A 22,350-nucleotide genomic window follows, 5' to 3' on the forward strand; every position below is an offset into this window, starting at 1 on the left:
AGGTAAGGGTTTGTCTGAGCAAGCGATCTCGCGTATATTAACATTTATTGGATCGAGCTCAGCTTGTACAAACAAAACTTGAGGTCGAAGTAGGCGGGACCAATGCTCATCGAAAATGCCCTCATTTCCCTAATAAATACAAATTGTGATCTTCTCAAAGAAGATACATAAATGTTTAAATATGTTTTTACCGTTAGAATGCGGAATCTGCAGGGAAGTGTAGGCAGTCGTGCTTCTTGATATAAAACGTTGTTGGCTACAAATTTTGGCAAACCGAGACAATTCCGAATTGCCTCCCGCTCTAGAAGAACCATGGGGTTAATTTTGTACGCTGGCCCACCAGAGAATAGCACGCATCCAAATTCCAATATCGGACGAACATACATACGATAAATCATCATTAAAGTGTGTCTGCGTAGCCCAGAGCGATGTCGGCCAAGTTTGCTTATCATGCCAACGGCGCGGCGCGTGTCGCCCTAGATTTAACATGATCGATGTGATTTCGCCAGCTCAGGTTTGTGTCATATATTACACCGAGATATTTGATAAAGTCAACTTGCGGAATAATTTCCTGATGATATTGGAGAGAGATATTAATTGGTACATTCAATGGAAACACAATCAAAGCGCTTTTGTTAACATTGAGCGACATTCGAATATTCGCAAACCAGGCTTCAAGTGTTCCCAAGTATGGCTGTAGTGTACTCTGTAATGAGTGAATATCACTCGCAGACGCAAAGAATGCTATGTCATCTGCATAGACATATACTTGTACACTACCGCACAATGGGATTGAACTTAGTAAAATGTTAAACAAAATAAGAGAAAAGACAGATCCCTGGGGAACTCCTCTTGTTTGACTATATTTTTGTGTCACCAAGCCACGCTGAGAACAATAAAATTTTCTATCCTTTAAAAATTCATGTATCCAATTGATAACATATCGAGGGAAATCCATGCTATTTAAAACGTTTAGGAGTATGACATGTTCTACACTATCGTAGGCTTTAGCTAAATCAAGGGTCACTAAAGCTGCATACTGCCGCCTGTGCCGTGCAAGCTTAATGCGTTCCTCTAAATCGACATGGGCACACCATATCGAGCATCCGGGTCTAAATCCAATCTGACATGGGCTCAATAATGTATTATCCGTTAAAATTTTCATAATACGAATGTGTAATACCCTTTCTATTAATTTCATAACATTTGAGGTTAATGCGATTGGTCTCATATTATCTGGGTCCAATCCTGCTGCCTTGGTTTTTGAGCAGGGGGATTATTTTTGCGAGTTTCCAGTCAGGAGGAATCCATGCGTTCATGAGGGAGTAGTTAACGATATTGGAGAGGTCTCGTGGGGAGAGGTCAAACAATATTTTTAACATGCCTGATGTAATGCGATCTGGACCTGGAGCTGTGCCAGGGAGCAGCCGAATAACGTGCTGAAGTTCTTCCATTGATACCTCTATAAAGTCATCCCCTGATAGAACCCCTACGAAGTTTACTTGCAGCTGAGTTGTAAAACGCTCTTCTAAGGCTTTTGCGATCTTATTTAAGGATTCTAATAATTCTTCTGGTGGCAAAACTACTGAATCAATATTTATGGGCACTGGAAAGGCCTTACGAGAGCAAAGAAACCTAAATAATGCTTTTTTATTATCACTTTTCGATAAAAAGTTGTACGTTTTTCATCATAATTATCTTTCGCTAAGGAAACTGTTCTTTTAAACGTAGCAGCAGCATATTTATAATTACTCCAATTAGTAGGGCACTGATTGGAAATAAGTTTCTTCCATGCAGCTTTTCGGCGTCGATAATCTCGTGCGCAATCACTATTCCACCATGGACAATCAATGCGCTCTTTTGTTGATGATACTACAAATTCAGATTTTTTAATAGTACCCTTCAAAATTGAACTAAGGCTCATCGCTTTAATATCTGTTTCCATATCTGTTCTAGAAGACAAGGTTGACTGTAACTTGTTTTTAAATTTTGAATAGTCCACGAAAGTATGCATATGTTTATTTAAAGAAATGAGGGGGTTGTTAATTTCAATGACAATCGGGCGGTGGTCACTACTAGTGGCGGCATCCACCACAGTCCAAGAAGAAATGGAAATGCCTGAGCTAGCAAATGTCAAATCTAGGACAGATCGCGACTGCGAACGCACGAAAGTGGCAACTTTAGCATTTAAACATGTGAAATTTTTAACATTAGCCCAATCCTACAAATGTTTTCCAGATGAGTCTGTGCGGAAGCCCCATGACACATGATGTGAGTTGAAGTCACCCGCAAGCAATATGTTCTTTTTGCAGTATGTTACTGCGACATCAAGTGTGCGTACGTTTTGCACTCCAGCGGGAAAGTAGCAGTTAATTATAGAGAGCGGGGCGCAACCCGGAATAGTTATTTCTAATATTAAGATTTCACATTCGGATGATAGGGTATGATGCGATATTTTTGCTTTATGATAGAATTTAGACGAAATGAAAAAAGCTAATCCGCCACCTCGTGAAGGCCTATACAATCGAAAACACTTGTAATTGTTTAAATGAAAGTCTTGGTCAGCGGACAAACAAGTTCCTTGTAATAGCATAACGTCTGGTGATTGTTGGGAGATTAAATATAATAAATCTGTAGTTGCAGAAAGTATAGATCGGCAGTTCCACTGCAGTATCCTTAGGCACCCTATGTTGACGATATACAAGCAGCCGCAACTGCTTGGTCCAGGATACTGTCTTTTAGAAAGTCAGTCCTCGTAAGTGATTCTTTCACACACTTTTTTGTTTTGGAGTTAGGAGAACGAGGCATTTTGTTCTTAGGCGATCTTGTGCGTTTAAGAACTCGAGTGTCCATATCTACATCTCGATTGCCTAGAGAGTCTGAATCGTACTGAATCCACACTGTTAGAAGGAAGAGGTGTCTGATATTTAGGTGATGTTGCAAGTAAGGCGGCCGTATTTTGTGCACTGTTTGTTAGTGTCTGAGATATACCAGCCAATTGCGTTGATATTACTGAAGCCAAAGATTCAGAGAGATTTAGTAGAATTTTTTCTAATGCCTTTTCCATCGCTTTTTCTATTGCTGCTGTAATTGCCTGGGGCAGTGACTGATCCATGCCGAATGACTGACGGGCTGTTACACCGGCATAACCCTGGGTCCTGCTCTAAATTTCTTCAAGAGCTTCTCGACGAGAGCACCGTCTCCTCTCAATTATTTCAATCACCTGGATTTCTTTGGATCTGGCAGGGCAGTTGGAGTAGTCTGCAGCATGATTCGCATTGCATAAACAGCATGACTGCTCCTGAGACGTGCAATCGTTGGCATCATGCTCTTCTCCGCATAATCGGCATCGAGCAATTAAACGACAGGCATTAGCGCTGTGTCCGTACCGCCAGCCCTTGAGACATTGTAGTGGTCGTGGAGCTAAGGGTTCAACCCTGTAGATTAACGGCCATGCCTTTATCTCTGATGGGCGAGCCGTCCCTGCAAATGTCGCTATGATTGTTTCTGTAGGGACCCTCTTATTGTCTACAAGTCTGGTACAGCGGTACACGGAAACTACACCTGCTGCAGAAAATATCTCTAGGATTTCTTGTGGAGTTAAGCTTATGTCCACACCGCGGACTAGGCCTTTGCAGCAAGCTAGATGATGAGGGATGAAAGATGTCACCGGCTGCGTGGCAAAGTTAGTGCACTTGAGTAGATCCTGTACACAGGTCTGGTCTGGTGAACAGCAAAGGATTCCCCCACGTCCAAACTGTCTGACCTCGGTGATTTGCTGAAAGTGGGATGAGATAGCTCGAAGCTCTGATTGAATAACCTTGGGGTTCTTCATACGGATAATTCCTCCATTGTTAGGTACCAAAGCCACAGGAACGCTACTGGCTCCACTGCGAAGAAACCATTCCACCGGTAGATCCTGAGGGGGGAATAGAAGCAGACCAGAGGGTAGCCCTCTGGCCTGGAGATGAGACAGACATCACCTTATCAATAACCACCACTGCCTCTCAAGGGGATTAGAACAAAACAATAAAGGTAAGAAAAGTAACCGCCGGCTACTTGTCAGAAACTGTCATCGGCAATGGCTCGAGCGCCGTCGTCTTCTTCCACAGCTGGCACGTTGGCGCCCCTCGGCGCAACCGCGCGAACGCGCTCGTGCCACTGTTGTCGCGTTCGCCATCGTCGCCTTCTTACACAGCTGAATCCGTGGCCGCTCCTCAGTCCAGCGTATAATTTCACTTCTCTTCTGTCGTCTTCTCCATGAGGCGCTTCGGTTGTCCCGTTCCGTGATTGGAACTTGGACCTGGATCTAGACCTGGATCTTGACCCGGATCTGGACCTGGGTTGATGTCTCCACAGTGATCTCGACGCCCGTGAGTTGGTAGGGATTCCGTCGCAGCTCGGTCCTTTGAGGTCGGAAGTCGTTTTCTTGTTGCTGTCGTTTTGTGCTTTTTGCGCGCTGTCCGAAATGGGTAGGCGGGGGAAGGATTCCGATTGTTCCCTTCCTGTCTTTAATATGCCTGCATTGTTGTTGGATTTTCCCTCGGCGAGGCGTTATCATCATTGATCATTGATCATTAAATCATTGATCATTAAGACTAGCCGGGGCTAGATATCCGGCAGCACATTGCTCATTAAACAAGTGGCAATCGATGGCTTGGCGGCTAATACAAACCAACACATTCCCCAACCCCATTGCCTTCAGTCAATGTAGACACAGACACATTACACAGACATATGTAAGCATTGTAACAACTGAGCAGATGTTCAACACATAATTTGGGCATGCCCAACGAAACAATATCATAACAATAACTGTTCAAAACCACAACAACCAAGTTTAATAATAAGAAATGAGGAGCAATGGGAGACCGTGCTGCTCAGCTCGGACCCGGATGTTCAAGCAAGAGTAGTCCAAACGGCTGAAGACGCCGCCGCGGCTCAGGGGCTGCCGGCCGCCGTCTAAAGGGGGGACGGGGGAGTCTTCTAGTCATTACTCCCTCCTATAACCACATTTTGGGCAAAATAAAGTTATTTCTCTTTCTTCTCTTCTGTCGTCGTAATTGGGAAGGCCGCGCTTACGGGGGTATGAGCCATTTAATTTTCAAACAATTTCATTTTTAAGAATCCCAAGCGGCATTGGTGGGCGGATGCTCCTAACCACGCCGCCGAACAAACTCGAGTCATCGAACGCAAGCGTTTGTGGTTCGACAACCACTTGTCCCTCATCAGTGGGATCCGCTCCGGCGAACATCGACACAATGCCTTGGAAGTGTTCAATGAACATTACGCGTCTAGTGGAGAAGACCTTGCGAGTGGAGAAGACCTTGGGGAATTTTAGAGTTTGTGTTACGTATAAGGATTCTTTTTTCAAGGGAAAACTGCCTCCGTTCAGCACTGTGAACGGGTACTTATACCCTCCATTTGTTGTGATGGTGATAAGCTTCGCTGATCATCCATCTTCACGGAGTGGAACGGCCGACGATATTTGTTGCGATAACAATTATATGAACACTGCAAGCGTATTTCTGCCGTCGTCGTCGCCGTCATCGTCGCCGTGAGGTTCCGCATAAAGTCCAAGGGCGATAAAATTGTCGCCGCGCGCACGCGTGCGTACGAGTTAAAGCGTACGAGGGTGCGCCGGCCATCGCGGCTCAATGTCACGCACGCGAGGGAGGAAGGAAGGCTGGAAGCGCGCGGTCTTCTTTTGCGCGCGAGGCACGGGGGCGAGGCGACGGAGAAGGAGAGGGAGGAGGATGCGTTCTGCTCCGTCAGCTGCTGCTCACAGCGCGGCCGCGCGGGCCTCATATTCAAAGCGATCTGCGATGGGGACAAAGTGCACGCGCCGAGTGCTGGTAGCTTCGTATGCGCTGTGCTTTCGACGTTTAGTTCGCGTTGAAGCGAGACGAGAGAAAGCGCGAAGGTCAATTTTCCCGCTGCTGCTGGTGCGCTTTCTCACTCCGGCGTTTTCACAGAAAGTTCCGCGGTCATTGAGCGAGATGTGTTCATGTTTACCTGTCCGTGCATGACACCGTGCTTGTCTATTTAGTTAGTAAGCGAATGTTTACAACTTTATACGGCCCATTAAACTACTCTCCTTGCTTCGTATAGCTTTCTACTAATTTGCTATCGCAATCGATGCTTCGCCTTTCGGGCGAAACTGCGACTTTTTTATATCGAGATGTCAATTTTTCCATCCAGTTGGGACGTTTATATGAGTACTTGCGAATAACCATCAATCGCTTGATGTAGCAAGACCAGACTTTTTTTTTCTCACTAGTCTGCCCCACGATGTAAATGTTTAAATAGAGAAATTTAGACCGGTTTTGGCTATATCAATCAGCAGGGCTCTGTGCTAGGATCCGTGGGGCCAAGAATCGTAGTCCGGTGATCTCGTGGGATGAAGGCGCATTGTTTGCACGTGGCGTCGCCGGATCTGGTGGAGGCCTGGGCAAGTCGACAAGTGGTGTTTGACTTTGGCTGTCGATGCTGAAGCGGACTAATATGGCCGGTAATTTCCGAATGGTCCATGGAGACTTTGTGGCCAGGCATATGTAACCGATGGCGTAAAAGCCGCCCTCGCACGGAGCCTGCGCAACACCACCTCCTCCTGGCGGGTAAGGCCGCCTGGGAAGCTTGAACCACACAGTGGGATTAAATCTCGTATGGTACGGTGGAGAATCTCCTCGCGGTGGACAAAATCATCCTGGGGATCACTTCAGAAAGGTGCGGACAACAGCAGATGGGAGCGCACTCAAGATTGCGGTGTCGACTTGTGTGTGAGCGGAAACAGCTGTATCCCGCGGAATCTGCATCCGACGCCCACCGGTAGCCTGTGTAGCCGCGTGATGAATTTCGTCTGCCAAAGGGTGGCCATTGTGCACTTTCCGAATCTAATTAATGGCTGAGGCGCAGTCTGTCCGTACTCTCACAACCAATGTTGGCGACGCCGAATCAGCTGTGTGGACTCGGTGGAGGGCAGGCATGTTACGTTTTCTCTGTCTCACCGCCTTATTCGTCCCTTTAAACATGACTAGTGATAAGTGACTTGCTCAGGCCACTTGTAACTCTTGAGGCATATTTACCAGCACAAGTTACAGAACGACGCTCGCATGGAACAATTACGGCATTCCTTTGCGATGTTAGATCTGCCGACCGCTATTCCATCCTTCTCACCCTCATTATCCCTATCGTCATCCTCCTCCCTTGAGAAGACGTTCATCAAGGTGTGAGAGTTGTAGGTGGTGACGTATGAGGCTCTCGCGTGTTGTCCAATTTGCATAAGGTATCGTCATTGAAGTCAAGGTTGTGTGCTCAAGTCGCATAAGACGCCACCTGACTCGTTTTCTGAAATACCAATGCGTAAGAAATTTCTTAAATACCAATATCCTCAGATACTTTTTCATTCGTAATCCTGGAAGTTCATTCAGCAGATGCGCCACACTGCGCACTCCGAGCCTCTAAGCAATTGGCCGATGCGTCCATGACAGTGTGAGTAACCTATCGGGCATGCACGTTATGTTTCTTTAGAGTTAATTTCACGGACTACACTGGATTCAAATTCTCATCGTAGTCTGACGTGCCGCTGACGTGAATTGAACAACCTATCACGACGATTGTAGGATTGCCCCGTCAGGCATGCCAGCGACGTTATTCACTGTTCCCTCACTATCAACTTTCTCCCCTTAATAATACATATATTTTCTTTTGAGTGAGTGGAGCAGTTACGTCAACTCTTTTACGGCTAGTGATTTGAATAGAAGATGAGAAGTGCACACCGGTTTACGAGCCTTCGTGCTCGAGCGATGTCAGCGCTGCATCGCGTTCGGAACGACACAAGTGAGACGTTCTCTCCCCTATTCCATGCCGGAGGGAACCATGTGATGACAACAGATTGAAAGGGGGGGAAATGAAGAGAAAACTAATAACAGGTGAAGCTACAGAACCAAATGTGGATTTCTGTCCATCCACGACACTGCCGCCAATAGGATGGAAAACGGACATGACGTTCGGAAAAAGGAACTTAATTCACTTCTTTTGAATCCGCGCTATTTCACGGTATTGAAATGAGAAGAAGCTCTGAGGGAAATAAAGGACCGGAACAACGCGGGAAATGGTAATAGACGAGCTCATAACTCTTCTACGTTCGCCTCTGGCCGTCTACACTGAGCTCATTTTATCTCGTCGCTGCCACAGCGTCTGAAAAAACGCACAAAAGAAACCATGGCGGTAACGGCGAAGCTCTCCGAGTACATCGCAGAAATTGGGTTATAAAAGCGGGCTTTCGATTAAGCGGAGTAGATTTGCAGTGCGGCTGATGTGTAACGCCTGTGCATCAGACGCGTGCTAGGTATTTCTGGACCCTCTATTTGGTACAAAGAATCGTTCAAAGCAGCTAACTAGCCTCACTAAAGCCGGCACCAGGTTTTCGGTTCGCATTTGATAGCACGCGCGCTTGCTGAATTGTCATATTACATTGTGTGCGTGTGTGTGTGTGTGTGTGGGGGGGGGGGGGGGTGTTCTTTGTTTCATGTTACAGAGTTTATTATCTTATCTAGCAAGACCATATTTTTGTGCAGTTTCTTTAAACAGAAGGCTAGTTCCTTTTGAACTTTACGCGAGTTTTACGTGCTACTGGCACCCAACTGAGCTGAATGAATATTGGCGATTACATATAACATAGCTTGGGAACGGGCTATAGTTGGTATTGTAAAGTGAGCTGAGTTGAAGAGTGATACCGAGACGGGAACGACCAGGATACACGCGCGCTTAGCGCTTGTCCGTGTCTGTTATGGTCGCCTCCGTCATTCTTCGCGCTACAACATGGCTCATTCTCAGATGACATATAAGTAGCAACGTTATGAAAAGTCATTTTGCTGAAAAGTTTGTGGCAGAGGCATCTCTTCAACCCCGGTTGATCACTGGAGGTTTCCGTCTCACTGTGAACTACTGCCATGTTTGAACGTGAGTAGCAGGCATGACCAATCACACAAGTGTATTTATGGCCCGAACGTAATAACACAAATCCGTTATACAACTTTTTTTACGCACGTAATAACACAAACCCGTTAGATAACTTCTTTATTGTATATTTTGGCACTTGAGTGACTGGGGAGCGGGAACGATTAGACGTCAAGTCTTCGCTTTCATCATAATTAACCTGCAGTAATTTAATCCATAGCGATGTTGAAAGAACAGTAATCAAACATAAATAAAAAGAATTCAGCTGTCGGGCCTGTCCGCATGCTCCATTTGTATTATAATACAATGACAGCGAAGAAAAAATAAAGGTCGCAAAGTTTCGAATAAATGAGAAAGTTGATGGCCTTAGTGAAGGAAATTGGTGGGTGACAAGTGAGTAGCTATATCAAAACATGAATTTGCGTATTCGAACTTCTCTGTCCATAGTTTACATGGGCCAGCATGGTGCACCGTTATCAAGTCGGCGTCATCAATCGATATATATTTCCACCGTCTGTTTTGGTTCCCTTGGTCTCTACACAAGCAAGGAAGCTTCGAAGGTTCTGCCTCTCATGTTTCTTGAAGGCGAATTAATTGGTAGGGAGTGTCCACAAAAATAAGGCGGGCATTGAGTAACAAAATACAAGCGTATTCAAACTGTGAAAAAGACAGCAGCTCGCAGAACAACAAAAGTGTGAGAAACGTAGTAACGAACGTCATTGAACACTAACACGCAATATTAAGGTATCACGCTACCAGCATACGAAGAATATTGTTGCAAATGGTTTTCAATTTGCGATTTCAAGCTTGCACATTTTGTGTTTTGGGACTATACAAAGAACCCGGCTGATTAACACACGTGCCTCATATGTTTCGTTGTTTACAAACAATGAGTAAAGCTCGCACACAACCTTGTTTTTAATTTTTCGTTTAAAGAATGCAACATGAAAATACTGGAAACTTGTTTAATTCTAATTATTTGATCAATGTGAAATGCTGATTTTCTTATTAAGTAAGCTGATGTTTTGCTACTTCCTTCGCAACTGTAAATATTCCAGAGACAAAACCGAAGGTACACGGAAAGCCATCAAACTTTTATTAATGAGCATGATCTACTGCATCCTTTCTTTTACTATTCGGCAGGTATGCAGCATCTGCTACTGTATTGTACCGTAGCAGATGCTCCCACATCGTCCTGACGATACAAACGCTTTCAGATGCAAAGCAAGCAACATAAATTCTATCAGCTACGTCCCCACTAATGGCCAGACGAAATATTAACGGGCAAAACATGCCTCCCGTGGTTGCACTGTTACGAACTGTGGTCTCATTTCTGCACGTGTCCAGTCGTGGTTTTCTCTGTGATGTCACTCGACCATGAAAAGATTCCCAGTGATATCATGCTCCACTCACGCTCTTTTTCTTTCCGAATGCTGCGAAGCTAGGTGACACTGATGGATCCAACCCTCCCCACTGCCAAAGACTATTCTGTGCGGCGGGTTCCCGGCACCCAGCTCACCACCTAATAAGTTTCGGCGTTGGGGTAGTAATGGCCAGGCACCGGAACCCCGGGAGCGCGCGATTCTTCACTGAACTGCATCTTCCCCAAAACGCTGGGTCAGTATAATGGGCTCCCGTCTCTTAGCCAATTCGAGGGAGAAAATGGCTGCCTTCTGAGAGATAAGCAGTAAGGCGGGCTATTTCAAGCGTCACTTCGTATTTCTTTTTTCCTCTCGGTTCTCAGTATTGTGCGAGTCCAATGGATGTACACTGCTTTTATGTCTCGAACGTGGCCTCGGCGTCTAGCCGACCTTTTTCGGACGTGGGCCTCCTGTTTTTTTCTGTCATAGGCTGTCTTGCAGTTCTCAGATATTTTCTGGGTGTTTCTAAATAACGTGGTGTTGCTGTTAAAAATGCAATTACCGTTTAAAAAGAACTCTTCACAAAATTTATAACCCGCCGTGTTGGCGCAGTGGTTCTTGGTGTTGAGCTGCTAAGCTCGGGGCGCGTGATGAAATCCCGGCCGTGGCGGCTGCATTTCGATGTTCTGAAAGAAAATGTAAAAACGCCCGTGCATTGTGCATTGGATTCAGGGTAAAGAACCCGAGGTGGACAAAATAATACGGAGTACCCCTTTACGGTGATCCTCATATTCCTATTCATATCACCGTTCTGACAGGTAAAACCCCAACATTTATTTGAAACAATGTATCTTGTATTACAAGTTAAGGTACGTAACGTACAACTACTTCATTGTAAGCTACTACGTATTCCTTAAAGGGAAATCAATATAAGTCTTTCGAATCCAGAGATTTTTATGTCTTTAGGTTCAAATAGTTGTTTCACTGCTGAGGACGAAGCAGTGCAGAAAACACGAGCATAATTAAAGAAGGGACAGGAAGAAGCGCTGATTATATGCTGAAGGTTTATTCGAATGCGAGGTTATATATATATAGCGTGTTCTTATGTACCTTAGCGTGTACAGAAGAACACGCCCCGATCACGTCCTCCGCGCTTGTTTTATTTATCTCCGGGTTTCCTACGTTGTTTGCTATCCCCAAAATCACGCAGCCAGCACTGCCAACATACAACTCGATGACTTGATACCCAGCAGCGAAACGCTATAGTTTCCAATTATTATTATTATTTGATTTGTACACATATACACACAAGGACACAAAGGGATTAAGGAGGGAGCAAGCTGACAACTGCCACCGAGAGGGGCACAACGCCTGCCTACTCCTATAGGAGGAGGGAATAGAGGAAATGAAATATATGAGAAAAGAAAAGAGGAAATAAAGGAATGACGGAGACACAGACAGAACAAAACAAAACAAAACAAAAACAAAACAAAGTACAAATAATGTCTATAAACGGGAGGCGAAGTCAGTGTCCTTCAGAAAACCTAGTACGGCTCGATGGGCCTGGTCATGTCTTGCAGCGCTCCCCCTTGGAAAAAGGCAATCGTCAAGGGTCACACATTGCAGCCCCATAAGTATTTACTCCGTAATTAGTAATGCGCGCTGCGCAACGAATGCCGGACACTCTAAAACTAGATGTTCAAGTGTCTCACAGGAGCCACAAAACGTACACGACGGGCTGTCCACACGTCCTTGTCGGTATAGGCGTTCGCGCACCAACACAGACCCTACCCTTATTAACTTGTATAACAGTGCTCTAGCACGACGGGGCAAGCCTCGACCACGAACGCGGGGAGGGAACGATCCGTCTGCAACACGCCGGTCTGGGTGCTGCTTTAGGAGGTGTCTGCCTTTCAGGAGACGGGCATTTTCAAACGTGCACGAAATGTCAGGGCAGTCACATTCATGGTGGGCACAGCTTGAAGCGAGGCGATCAGCTTCTTCATTTCCAGCGATGCCCACGTGCTTAGGGTACCCACTGGGCAATGAGAGACACTCCACAGGAAGTAATTTTGCCGGAAATTTCTTGGATACTGCACAACAATGGGCTATCGGCATCTTGTCTAAGTCTGCTGAGGGCAACACGGGAGTCTGTAAGAATGACGACCTTCGAGGCGTTTAATTCTTCGTGTACGTATTTCAGAGCAACATCAATCGCAGCTAGTTCTGTTTCGTCTAGACAGAATACGATAGTTTCCAACGCCAACGGTAAATAAAGCATTTATTTATTAGCAACAAATTAGTAAAGTGGCCTCGTGCTATGCCAGTGGATGTAGAGAAAACGAAATAGTGCGATGTGTAGGGAGACACTATCGTGCTTAGTGTAACTCCAGAAGCTATGCTCGTTTGCCAAGCTTATACTGAGCTACTCGACAAATTCTTTGTTCTGAAGCACAATGCTAGATCGCGCAGTATCGGAACGCGGTTCGTAGTTCAAGCATTCGCACGGCCATTGCGAGCTTGACACATGAACAATTAATGCCAGTCTCTTCATACGCCTCTAAGCACTCCCTCTAGGAGGCTTCACGTATAGCTTCACTGGGGATAGGTCATGTTTAGTACGTGCGACAAGCCTCAGAAACAGTCTGTGCGTGTACAACTCCCATGCACGCGGTTTGGAATGTCGGCTTTGTCACAAAGTTTTAAATTGTGTGGGAAAGCCCTCTTTTATGTAACTTTTCTTTTTGTGTGTGTGTGCGTGCTAGTGAAGCGCTGTATGATGGAAACAACTATTGTCTTGTACAACCGCCAACCTCGGCGTGGCAATGGCAGTTGATAATCAAGAATCTCTTCAAGAAGAGAGTACAGAACACATCAGCCAATATCAAACTTCGGTTCTCTAAGATTTAACAAGTGTGGTCAATCAATACCAAGGAGACACCGTGTTATGGCAGGCAGTAACATTATTTATTGCTTCACGATGCAACATGCTGTTCAGGTAGCACATTTACAGCGCCGATAAAGACTACAATGTCCAACATGGAGACGTCAATCAGAGGTATTTGACGCAGCTGCTCTCTTGAAAGGGGCACACTTGAACATGTGGACGTCAATCGTCTGACATACTCATTTGTAGTTTCTGACAGCGCACTACGATTCCTTATCCCTGTCGTTCTACCTACCTCTCTCTTTCTCTGTCTAATATTACAACACATCTATTACAACGCCGGTAGTATTACTTAGGGGATTCTGTTTGCAGCTAGATGCTAATAAATGTATCGCCGCAGAGGGATAAAGAAAGCTTCAAAGATATTATTTTTTCAGATATGGCATCAAAGTACATGGACTTTCTTGCACTGCAAGTGAAACAACACCACGTGTACAATCAGCATTAGAATCAGCTGCCAGAGACGCTGATGTAGAACGATCTCAAATGTTCTTTCACGATTATCAGAACCGTTATGTGGAATCGAGATTGTAATGCTTATAATTAGGACAGAGGATATAATGAATTTATTTTTCGAATAAAGACATATTTTGCTTGCAACTTTTGCTAAAGCAATGAAGCAGACATATCGACCTACCTAAATAGCGTCCATCAGTGGTTACAAGCTTTCAAGCCTCGAGATGAAAAGTATAAGCGAACTCCTTCACCTTTTCTGTACGGGCGGTCACCTGCTTGATGGAGACCTTGACGGCGTCGTCTGACATTAATTACTTTTTTTATTCACCTTTAGCTTGACTGTACACCGCACATTACAGTCGGGTATATTTGCAGTAGTATTGTTCGATGACAGCTGCATCCCGGACAACTGGGTGCTGTAAAGCAAGAATTAAAAAGCCACGAATGGATATTCTTGGCCCTTCGAGCTGAACCAGTACTCTCATACCTTTTTCAGATGCAGGGCGGGGTTTATTCTCAAGGTCTTGTCGTAGTCTCTAAATGTATCGAGAAGTAAGGTGCTCATAAGTTTAGTTAATGCGCATTGATAGTCAAAAAATTTAAAAAATGTTTTTTGGAGAAGACGAGCTTCTTCTACATTCTTCATTTATCGGACTGTTTGTCGGTTAATATGTCGACGCAAGACTGTACATTGAAGCGAAATGGTACATACAGCCAACGGGACATTGAAACGCGTCCCGGCTGCTTAAGCCGACTTACAAGCGGGAACTTCACGGATGACGCAATCTACCGCTTAAATGACTTTCTTATACCACGAGGCAACCGATGTCTTTGATTGCGTTAAGGGACATCTCTCGCACACCGCTTTTGAATAGTTTCTTCGACTGTTTCTCATAAGAAATCACAATGTGTAAGCATTTCCTTCTTTTTTTTATTGTTTCTGCAGTGTTGTTGCACACTGTGTTCATAAAATGTTATTTTGTCTGCGTTCAATAGGAGTTCGAGAGTGGGTGCACGTGATCCTTTAAATTTGGCATTTGCTTTGTTTGACTTAGTGTCGGCTCGGTTTGTCGGTGTTGTTGACGACAGAGCATGTAGTCAATTTACACCCTTAGCAAAATAGTTGATCCGGAATAGGCATGCTCAGAGCCCTATCGAATACTTCCCGTTTTAATTGAGCGACACAATGCAAAGTGTCCAATAGCTGTCTGACCATGTGCATGTGAGTCACGTCTTACTACTAAGCGTACAGTACCGCCGGCCTCTACCTAATAAGCTTTGTACTCGGGCGTAGAGAGTTAATGTTCTTTGCAAATTTTCATCAATACCAGCAATAAAAATCTGCTTACGCCAACACAACTTCGTGTCACTCCTTCAACACTATAACCGCGTAAAACACCCCAAAGGTGGCAAGGCACAAAAATATGGTTGCATATATCAAACCTTCGACCAGCTCGCCTGATGAATTTTACCTCGGTCCAGCCTTTTAGTAGCATAGCGTTCTATAAGGTCTCGATCGTTGGGCTAACTCTTTGGCCTTGACATCAACCGGATGCTCTGTTTCATCATCCTGCATCTGTAATTGCTGCATAATACTAAAACTCCATCATTATCTTTTTTTTCTTCCAATGACAGCTCCACTTGCTTTTTCGATACGCTTATTACCAACGTCAAGTGACGACAAACAGGTCACGTAGGAAAACTTGCTTTCTGGTAAACTTATACGAATAGAACCGCTGCCCATCATTTATCTGTACAAGATACTTTGCTTTAATGAGAATTCATATCCTGTCTGCACTCATATTAGGATCGATAGAAGGCGCGGATGTAAAGAACGTTGCTGCAGTTGACGTCAGCAGCAGCAGTGTATGTTATATCTCATGAAGTAATCAATTTCGTAGTGCCACTTTTTATCGACCCTTCGACTACATGCTACAAACGTCTACCTCTTCGTACCTTCATTACTCCGTACGTAGGAACTACTTTAGAGCATTCGACAACCAGGTGGAAAGGGCTATGGATAAAAAAAAATGTGGCGTTTTATTACGCTCATACGCAGTGCAGTTTGATTTTAGAAATTGCGCAATGTTTCCAGCTTAAGACGGTTGTAAATGACATGGTGCAAGTGTAGAGGAATCATTTCCCATGAAGCCCCGATTGTTGGCTTTCCATATTGTAACCCGTAATGATAGCTAATGGTCGCGAAAGTAACCTCCAAGGTCTTTACAATGAACGGCAACTACACTTACTGCGAATGTAGTGAATGTGCTGTTTAGAATACTTTATTCTATCTCCTCTTCATTTCGCAATGTTTCCGTTAACGCTGTTAGTGCGATTAGCATTCTTAGCCTATTAACCACAATTTGGTGGCTTGTTGTCTAACCGCTATCACATGACTCTCCTGAAAAATAAGAGAAAGGATGTGGCCGACGGTTTCTTCCCAACCCGGTTCACTCAGCAGAGCGGCCTGATGCTCTATCAATTACACCATCGACGGTCGTCTAGAAATCCACAAACCACCCTTATTACCTTCAGTCGTTCAAGCAAATGCTTTGAAATGCTTGGCACATGAGTGGCAACAATTTACTAATAAAAATCAGGCAAGTTTGCACTCGGTCGCGCAAAGCTTAGGCACAGCGAAGCTTACTGGCTACTACTGCTAGGTATGAACTTGGTTGCTGCTATAGGTCTTAACTTGGTTTAACTTAACTACGCATGTAGGAAGGTATTCTCGAGCGATCATTTTCGGAGGTACCTTGCCTTTCGCGTGACAATAGCGCTGGACGCGTGGGCGCCTACGAGCGACAGCCCTCCTTGCATGTCACAAATGCAGGCAGGATACCAAAGTTTGGTGAAGAGCCAAGAACGCTGTCGCTTGCCGACGACGAACGCGTTGGCGACATTTCGCGTCACTAGCACTGGACGCGTCGGTGCCTACTAGCGACAGTGTTCCTGACATGCCACAAACGCAGGTAGGCTAACCAAGGTTGGCACAGTGCCAAGAACGCTGCTGCTTGCCGACGCCGAACGCGTTGGAGGCTAGCCGCTCGATATCAATCGGCCAGCTTCGCTGTGTCTTGAGCTTTGTGTGGCCTACTACAAGCTTTCGCCTTTCAACGCGATAGCGTTAAGGGCCCCGCGTCGCAGAAAATCCGGCGTCGGCAATGGCGCCCGCGGCCGAGAAAATCATCCCCAACCACGCAGGCCCTCCAAATATATTTAGGTATGCCACACCATTCTATCATTAACGTTGCTCATACCTTGTCTTGCATTCTCGGCAAAGCTATTCCTCGGAATTTTGAAAATGACAATCCACAAACAAATGTCATGAAACAAAACACCCACAGCGCATGCCTTTTATGTTAAATCTTCTCAGACTGAAATATTAAAAATACGAAAGAAAAAAATTACACCATCTTCCCGTAGGGGAACCCTGAGTAGTATGCGAAGCAGTCATGGGGTCGACTCAAGGTAGTTTTATCAGCTGTATAAACTTGGACATGCAGCAGCACCAGCAACGCGCAGAACTCTTGTCATCGCCATCGGCGTTTTGCCCGCGTTCGCACCGAACGCGCGCGGCTTTGGTGACTGTTGCCGGTGCCTCTGGGGCGCCTACCGTAGCGCCTCTAACCTAAGCTGCTTCGCATTATCGCGCGCGGAGCCGCAGGTGTTGCTATTCGTTGCGCGATCCGGAGAGGAGAGGAGCGTCGGAGAGGAGAGGAGGAATGCCGAGAGGTGAGATGAGACAAGGAGAGGAGGGGGAGGAGAGGAGATGAGACAATGTGAGGAGAGGGAGGAGGATGCGCATGCGCAGTAGGGGTGTGGACGCCGCACGGCGGAGGGAGGGAGGGAGGGAGGGAGTGACATAGCCCCGACCATAAGCTGCTTCTCATATAAAACGGAAACCTGAAAATTATGCATTTTTTTTTTGGCGCGGCTGTGCAATATATCCCGGATGGCCCCACGCAAGAGGCCGCGTTTCAACCAGAAAGCTCGCCTTCGTGCATAGTTTTTGCCGCCAGTGTTTCCCGGTGACCGTTACATATATAAGCTGCAGTTGTCGGGAAACGTGAGAAGCAGTCAGGGATCTTTGAATGCCACCGCGTCCCACTCTTAAAAGCGAAGCTTAAGCGTCCTCCGTACTTTTTTTTTTTCTCCTGGCTCAGCGCGCCGCGGAGAGAAGAGAGGCAGGGGTCGGGAAGACAGGAAGCTGCGGAGGAGGAGACCGCGTGCGCATGCACGCGTTCTCCTCCTCCTTTTTCTCCGGGTTGCCAGGGCTACCACGGCTACACACCACAAATTACGGCTGGCTTGAACAGCTTCGCTGTTAAAAGTGAGAACGCGCATTTTTCTAGCTGACAATGATAATTAAAGTTTTACCTCTGAAAAACAAGCATTGCAATCACGCTGTAGTTCACTTGAAGTCAGATACGCCGAATCACAGTTCTACAAGTGTACGCGTGATACGACTCGATCGCATTGAAACACATTGCCCTCTAAAGGACGCTGCTCGTGAATATATATAAGACTGCTTACAGTGCCTCCCTTTCAGAACTGACATGGTCACACCTTCGGAAGCGTTAATGCCTCTAGAGGTCGAAAAAAGGATACTGCGTCATGTCGAACTGACAGAATATAATAATGAGTGCTGGAAACACGGAAAGATACCGCAGCAGTGGAAGACGGCACAAGTCGTCCTAATACCAAAGCCTGACAAACAACTAAAATTCGGGAATCCAAGACCCATATTGTTAACGTCCTGCGTTGGCAAACTGATGAAGCATGCCTTACTCGCCAGACTCACCAACATAGAAGACAATGACTTACTCCCAAACACAATGATAGGATACCCAAGAAACTTGTCTACACAAGACGCCATGCTGCAACTGAAACACCAAGTAATAGATGAAACAGGGAGATTGACTCGAGCCATCCTCGGGCTAGATCTCAATAATGCATTCGACAATGCCGCACACCAATCCATACTGAACCAAATCAGCAACCTTGTCTTGGGTGAGAGGATGTACAACTATATTCAAAATTTCTTAACGTACAGAGAAGCAAAAATCACAGTAGGAGACCTCACATCCGAGAAAGTGCCCATCGGCAGTGCAGGCACCCCCAGGGATTGGTGATATCACCCATACTCTTTAACCTGGCTCTTATTGGTCTTCCTAGCAAATTACAGACAATCGAAGGACTTGACCACACAATCTATGCAGACGACATCCCGCTATGGATAAACAATGGCAGTGATGGATCGATTGAACAGAGACTACAAGAAGCAGTCGATACCATCGAGAAATACGTAGAAGGCACCGGTCTAACATGCTCGGCCGAAAAATCTGAGCTCTTGCTATACAGACCAATGCAAAAGGGGAGACCTCCCAAGAACCACAACACACAAACGTACACAGACATACAACTTAAGACCCAAGACGGAAAACCCATACCCAAAGTCGACAAGATAAGGATGCTGGAAATGATCATATAAGCCAAGGGCACCAACGGAGAAACCATTCACAAGCTCGAACCGAAAGTTAATCGCACGATGCGATTGATCAAGAGAATAACCAACAGGCACGAGGGCATGAAAGAAGCAAGAGTCATGAAAATTATCCAGGCGTTCATCATCAGCCAGATCACGTAGATGGCGGCATACCACAGATTGCAGATTGTACGCCGCAGGAAAGAAGAAACTAGACGGCCTCATTCGGAGGGTATATAAACAGGCCATCGGACTCATGCTAAGCACTAGCACGGAGAAACTCCTACAGCTGTGCCTGCACAACACGTTATAGGAGCTAATAGAAGCGCAACGTATAGCACAATACGAGCGCCTCTCCAAGAACAAGGCTGGTAGACACATCCTAGATAAACTAGGCATCCGCTACCACACACAACATGGAGACAAACGGGACATACCGAAGGAAATAAGGGCCAAACTCACGGTATACCCCCACTACCCAAGAATATGCATCCTGTACACCACGAGGGCAGCAAAAGAAGCAGGGCAAAGAACATGGCGAAGAACTGCGGAAGAGACAAGGACGTGGTCTTTGTAGACGCTGCACGTTACAAACACAAAAGTAGCTTCGTCGCAGCAGTAGTTAATCACAACAGACAATGCTGCATGAGTTTGACTATAAACACGACACGCATCGAAACGGCGGAAGAAACGGCTATAGCGTTAGCCATAGCACAAAACAATGCATGCTATATAATCAGCGACTCGCAACCGGCAGTACGCAACTTCGCGAAGGGCCGGATCTCACCTGAGGCGCTAAACATACTCAGAAAAGGCAATACAACCAGGGAAGACAGATGCGCTCAAATCCTATGGATACCAGCACACACCCCCGACTCAACGGGGAAGGACAACCCTAATGCGGCGGCACACAACGTAGCTCCAGGACTCGCTTTCCGAGCTGCGACTAACGCAGACCCCTCGACAGGGCCCTCCGAGGTATGGGAACGAGAAGACAGAATGACCAAGTTAAACGACATCACCAAGCATTACAGGATGCAAAGATGCACTTATCCACCACCGCATCCGCAACTCAATAGATCTTAAGCGGTCCAGTGGCGACAACTACAAACCCAATCATACAAGAGTCCGACACTAATGCACGCTATTTATCCAGAAATATACACAACAGATTGATGCAAAGTGTGTGGCACCAACGCCACGCTAGAACACATGCTTTGGGAATGCCAGGGACTAATACACGATAATGAGAGCGAGACCTCCACCGACAGCCTCCGCGCGCGATGGCAGGCCGCACTGCTCAGCTCGAACCGGTAAAACCAACTCTGGGCAGTCCAGCGGGCCAAGGAAGCCGCCGGGAGACAACAACTCTTGGCCGTAACCTCGGCGGGTGCCCCAATCCACTAACTCGCCGGACGCGAATGGTTCCGATTAGAAATAATTTTTTGTCAATCACTCGTGTGAAAGCACACCGCTGTCGATACGTCGCTCAACGAGGGGATTTGAGGGAGTGGCGGTAAACGAAAGGTTGGGGGGGAGTAGGCAGGTGAGCACGTGTCACCTCTTCTAGCCCGGTCGTTGCTTTGCATGGCGCAGCTGAGCGTTGCTCCGTGCGCCCTATATTGGAGGTAATATGCTGCGGGTGCAAAGTTGCCGCGATCCGAGATGGCTGGTGGCTTCTTGTGCTAGGCTTCTCGTTCTCGCACGCCTAGTGTTACAAGCCGCGTAATGAAGTCTCGGAGACGCGCTGAAGCGGGAGGCAGCACGATTCGTTCACTCCCCGCTGCCAACGCTCTCCATCGTGTCAGCGTTGTGATAGCGAGTGTTCGCGATCATCGAGTGAGATCTGTTCGCGTTTGCCTCTGCGGCACGTGACACCATGCCTGTTAATTTAATTGGTAAGCGAGTTTTGACTGCAGCTTTTCGACCGATAAAAGTACCACCCTTATTTCGTGTAGTTGCCTAATACTTTGCTATGGTATCGCTATCAATGTTCACCTGTCGGGCGTAACTGATGCCTAGCTTATTTTTTTTTTTCCTAATTTTGTCTCGACGACATCACATCTTTGCAATAGCGCGTTCTGATGCTATATTTCATTATTAGGCTGTTTCTTTTTTTTTTGAAAATTGATTTCACGATTAAGTTGCATATTCCTTTTTTTTTACATCTACGTCTTTCTGCGGCACTTCTGATTGACAGACTCTTGGAGCTCAGAGGAAAGGCCCTGGCACCTACTCGTTTGATTTTGGTATCTAGAAGTGTAGAGGTCACGAATTTATCCGATATATTCACTATCGCAATAAGCATGTCAATGCCACATAATTTTATTCCAAAGTTCTGCAGATCCTCTTGGAAGAAATCAAAGCTGGTAGGAAGGTCATTTTTTGCATTTTCCAGCGTGTCCTCGAGATTACCTCAGAGTAATAAAATTGCGACTTTGTGTGCAGTCGATAGTGTCACACTTTCGTTATTCAAAAAAAATATTTGAATAACCACTCATACCTATACAGTAAACGTTAATCATTGGCTGCAGGCGCATAACGAGGAACGAGAAACTACTATTTCACCATTGCTGACGGAACATGGCAGGTCGACCAACCCGTCAAGGACGGTAGTGCCTTTATAAAAGTGGTCACGTCGTAGTAGTTCTCCGTAGTCTGAAGTGAACACGAGTAACATTGAGTAAGCATAGTGGTCAATTGACCCGTAGCTCAGTTTCTGCGGTTTTTCTTTTCTTTCTTGCCGCTGCTGGACAGAATTGGTAAAAACAATTCACGTCCACAAATGTGGACACCACGGCTAAGGTGGTACTCCTTTTTTTTTCCTCTAAATATTCTCTAGGATGTCATCAGCACAACACGCCTGGCAGGCGGGTATTAGGCTTGGCTATACATCATTGCAGCGGCCAGTCTCTCAGGCGTTTGTGAAACACAGGTATCGGCTTCGACGTCGAAGCCGTTATTGAGTTGAGAAACAATACGAATGTCTCTCAATGTACAACACAGGCGCAGTAACATTGACAAGATCTCTAAGTAAATCCCTCTTGGGTGTGCTTTATATGAGACGGTATGCAGGCGACGGTTCATTACCACTCTTATCCCTATCCGTACCTTCCAGGCCTTGACTCCCGCTATAT

The sequence above is a fragment of the Dermacentor silvarum genome, chromosome 6, assembly GCF_013339745.2.
Source record: "Dermacentor silvarum isolate Dsil-2018 chromosome 6, BIME_Dsil_1.4, whole genome shotgun sequence".
In the NCBI taxonomy this organism is placed as follows: Eukaryota; Metazoa; Arthropoda; class Arachnida; order Ixodida; family Ixodidae; genus Dermacentor; species Dermacentor silvarum.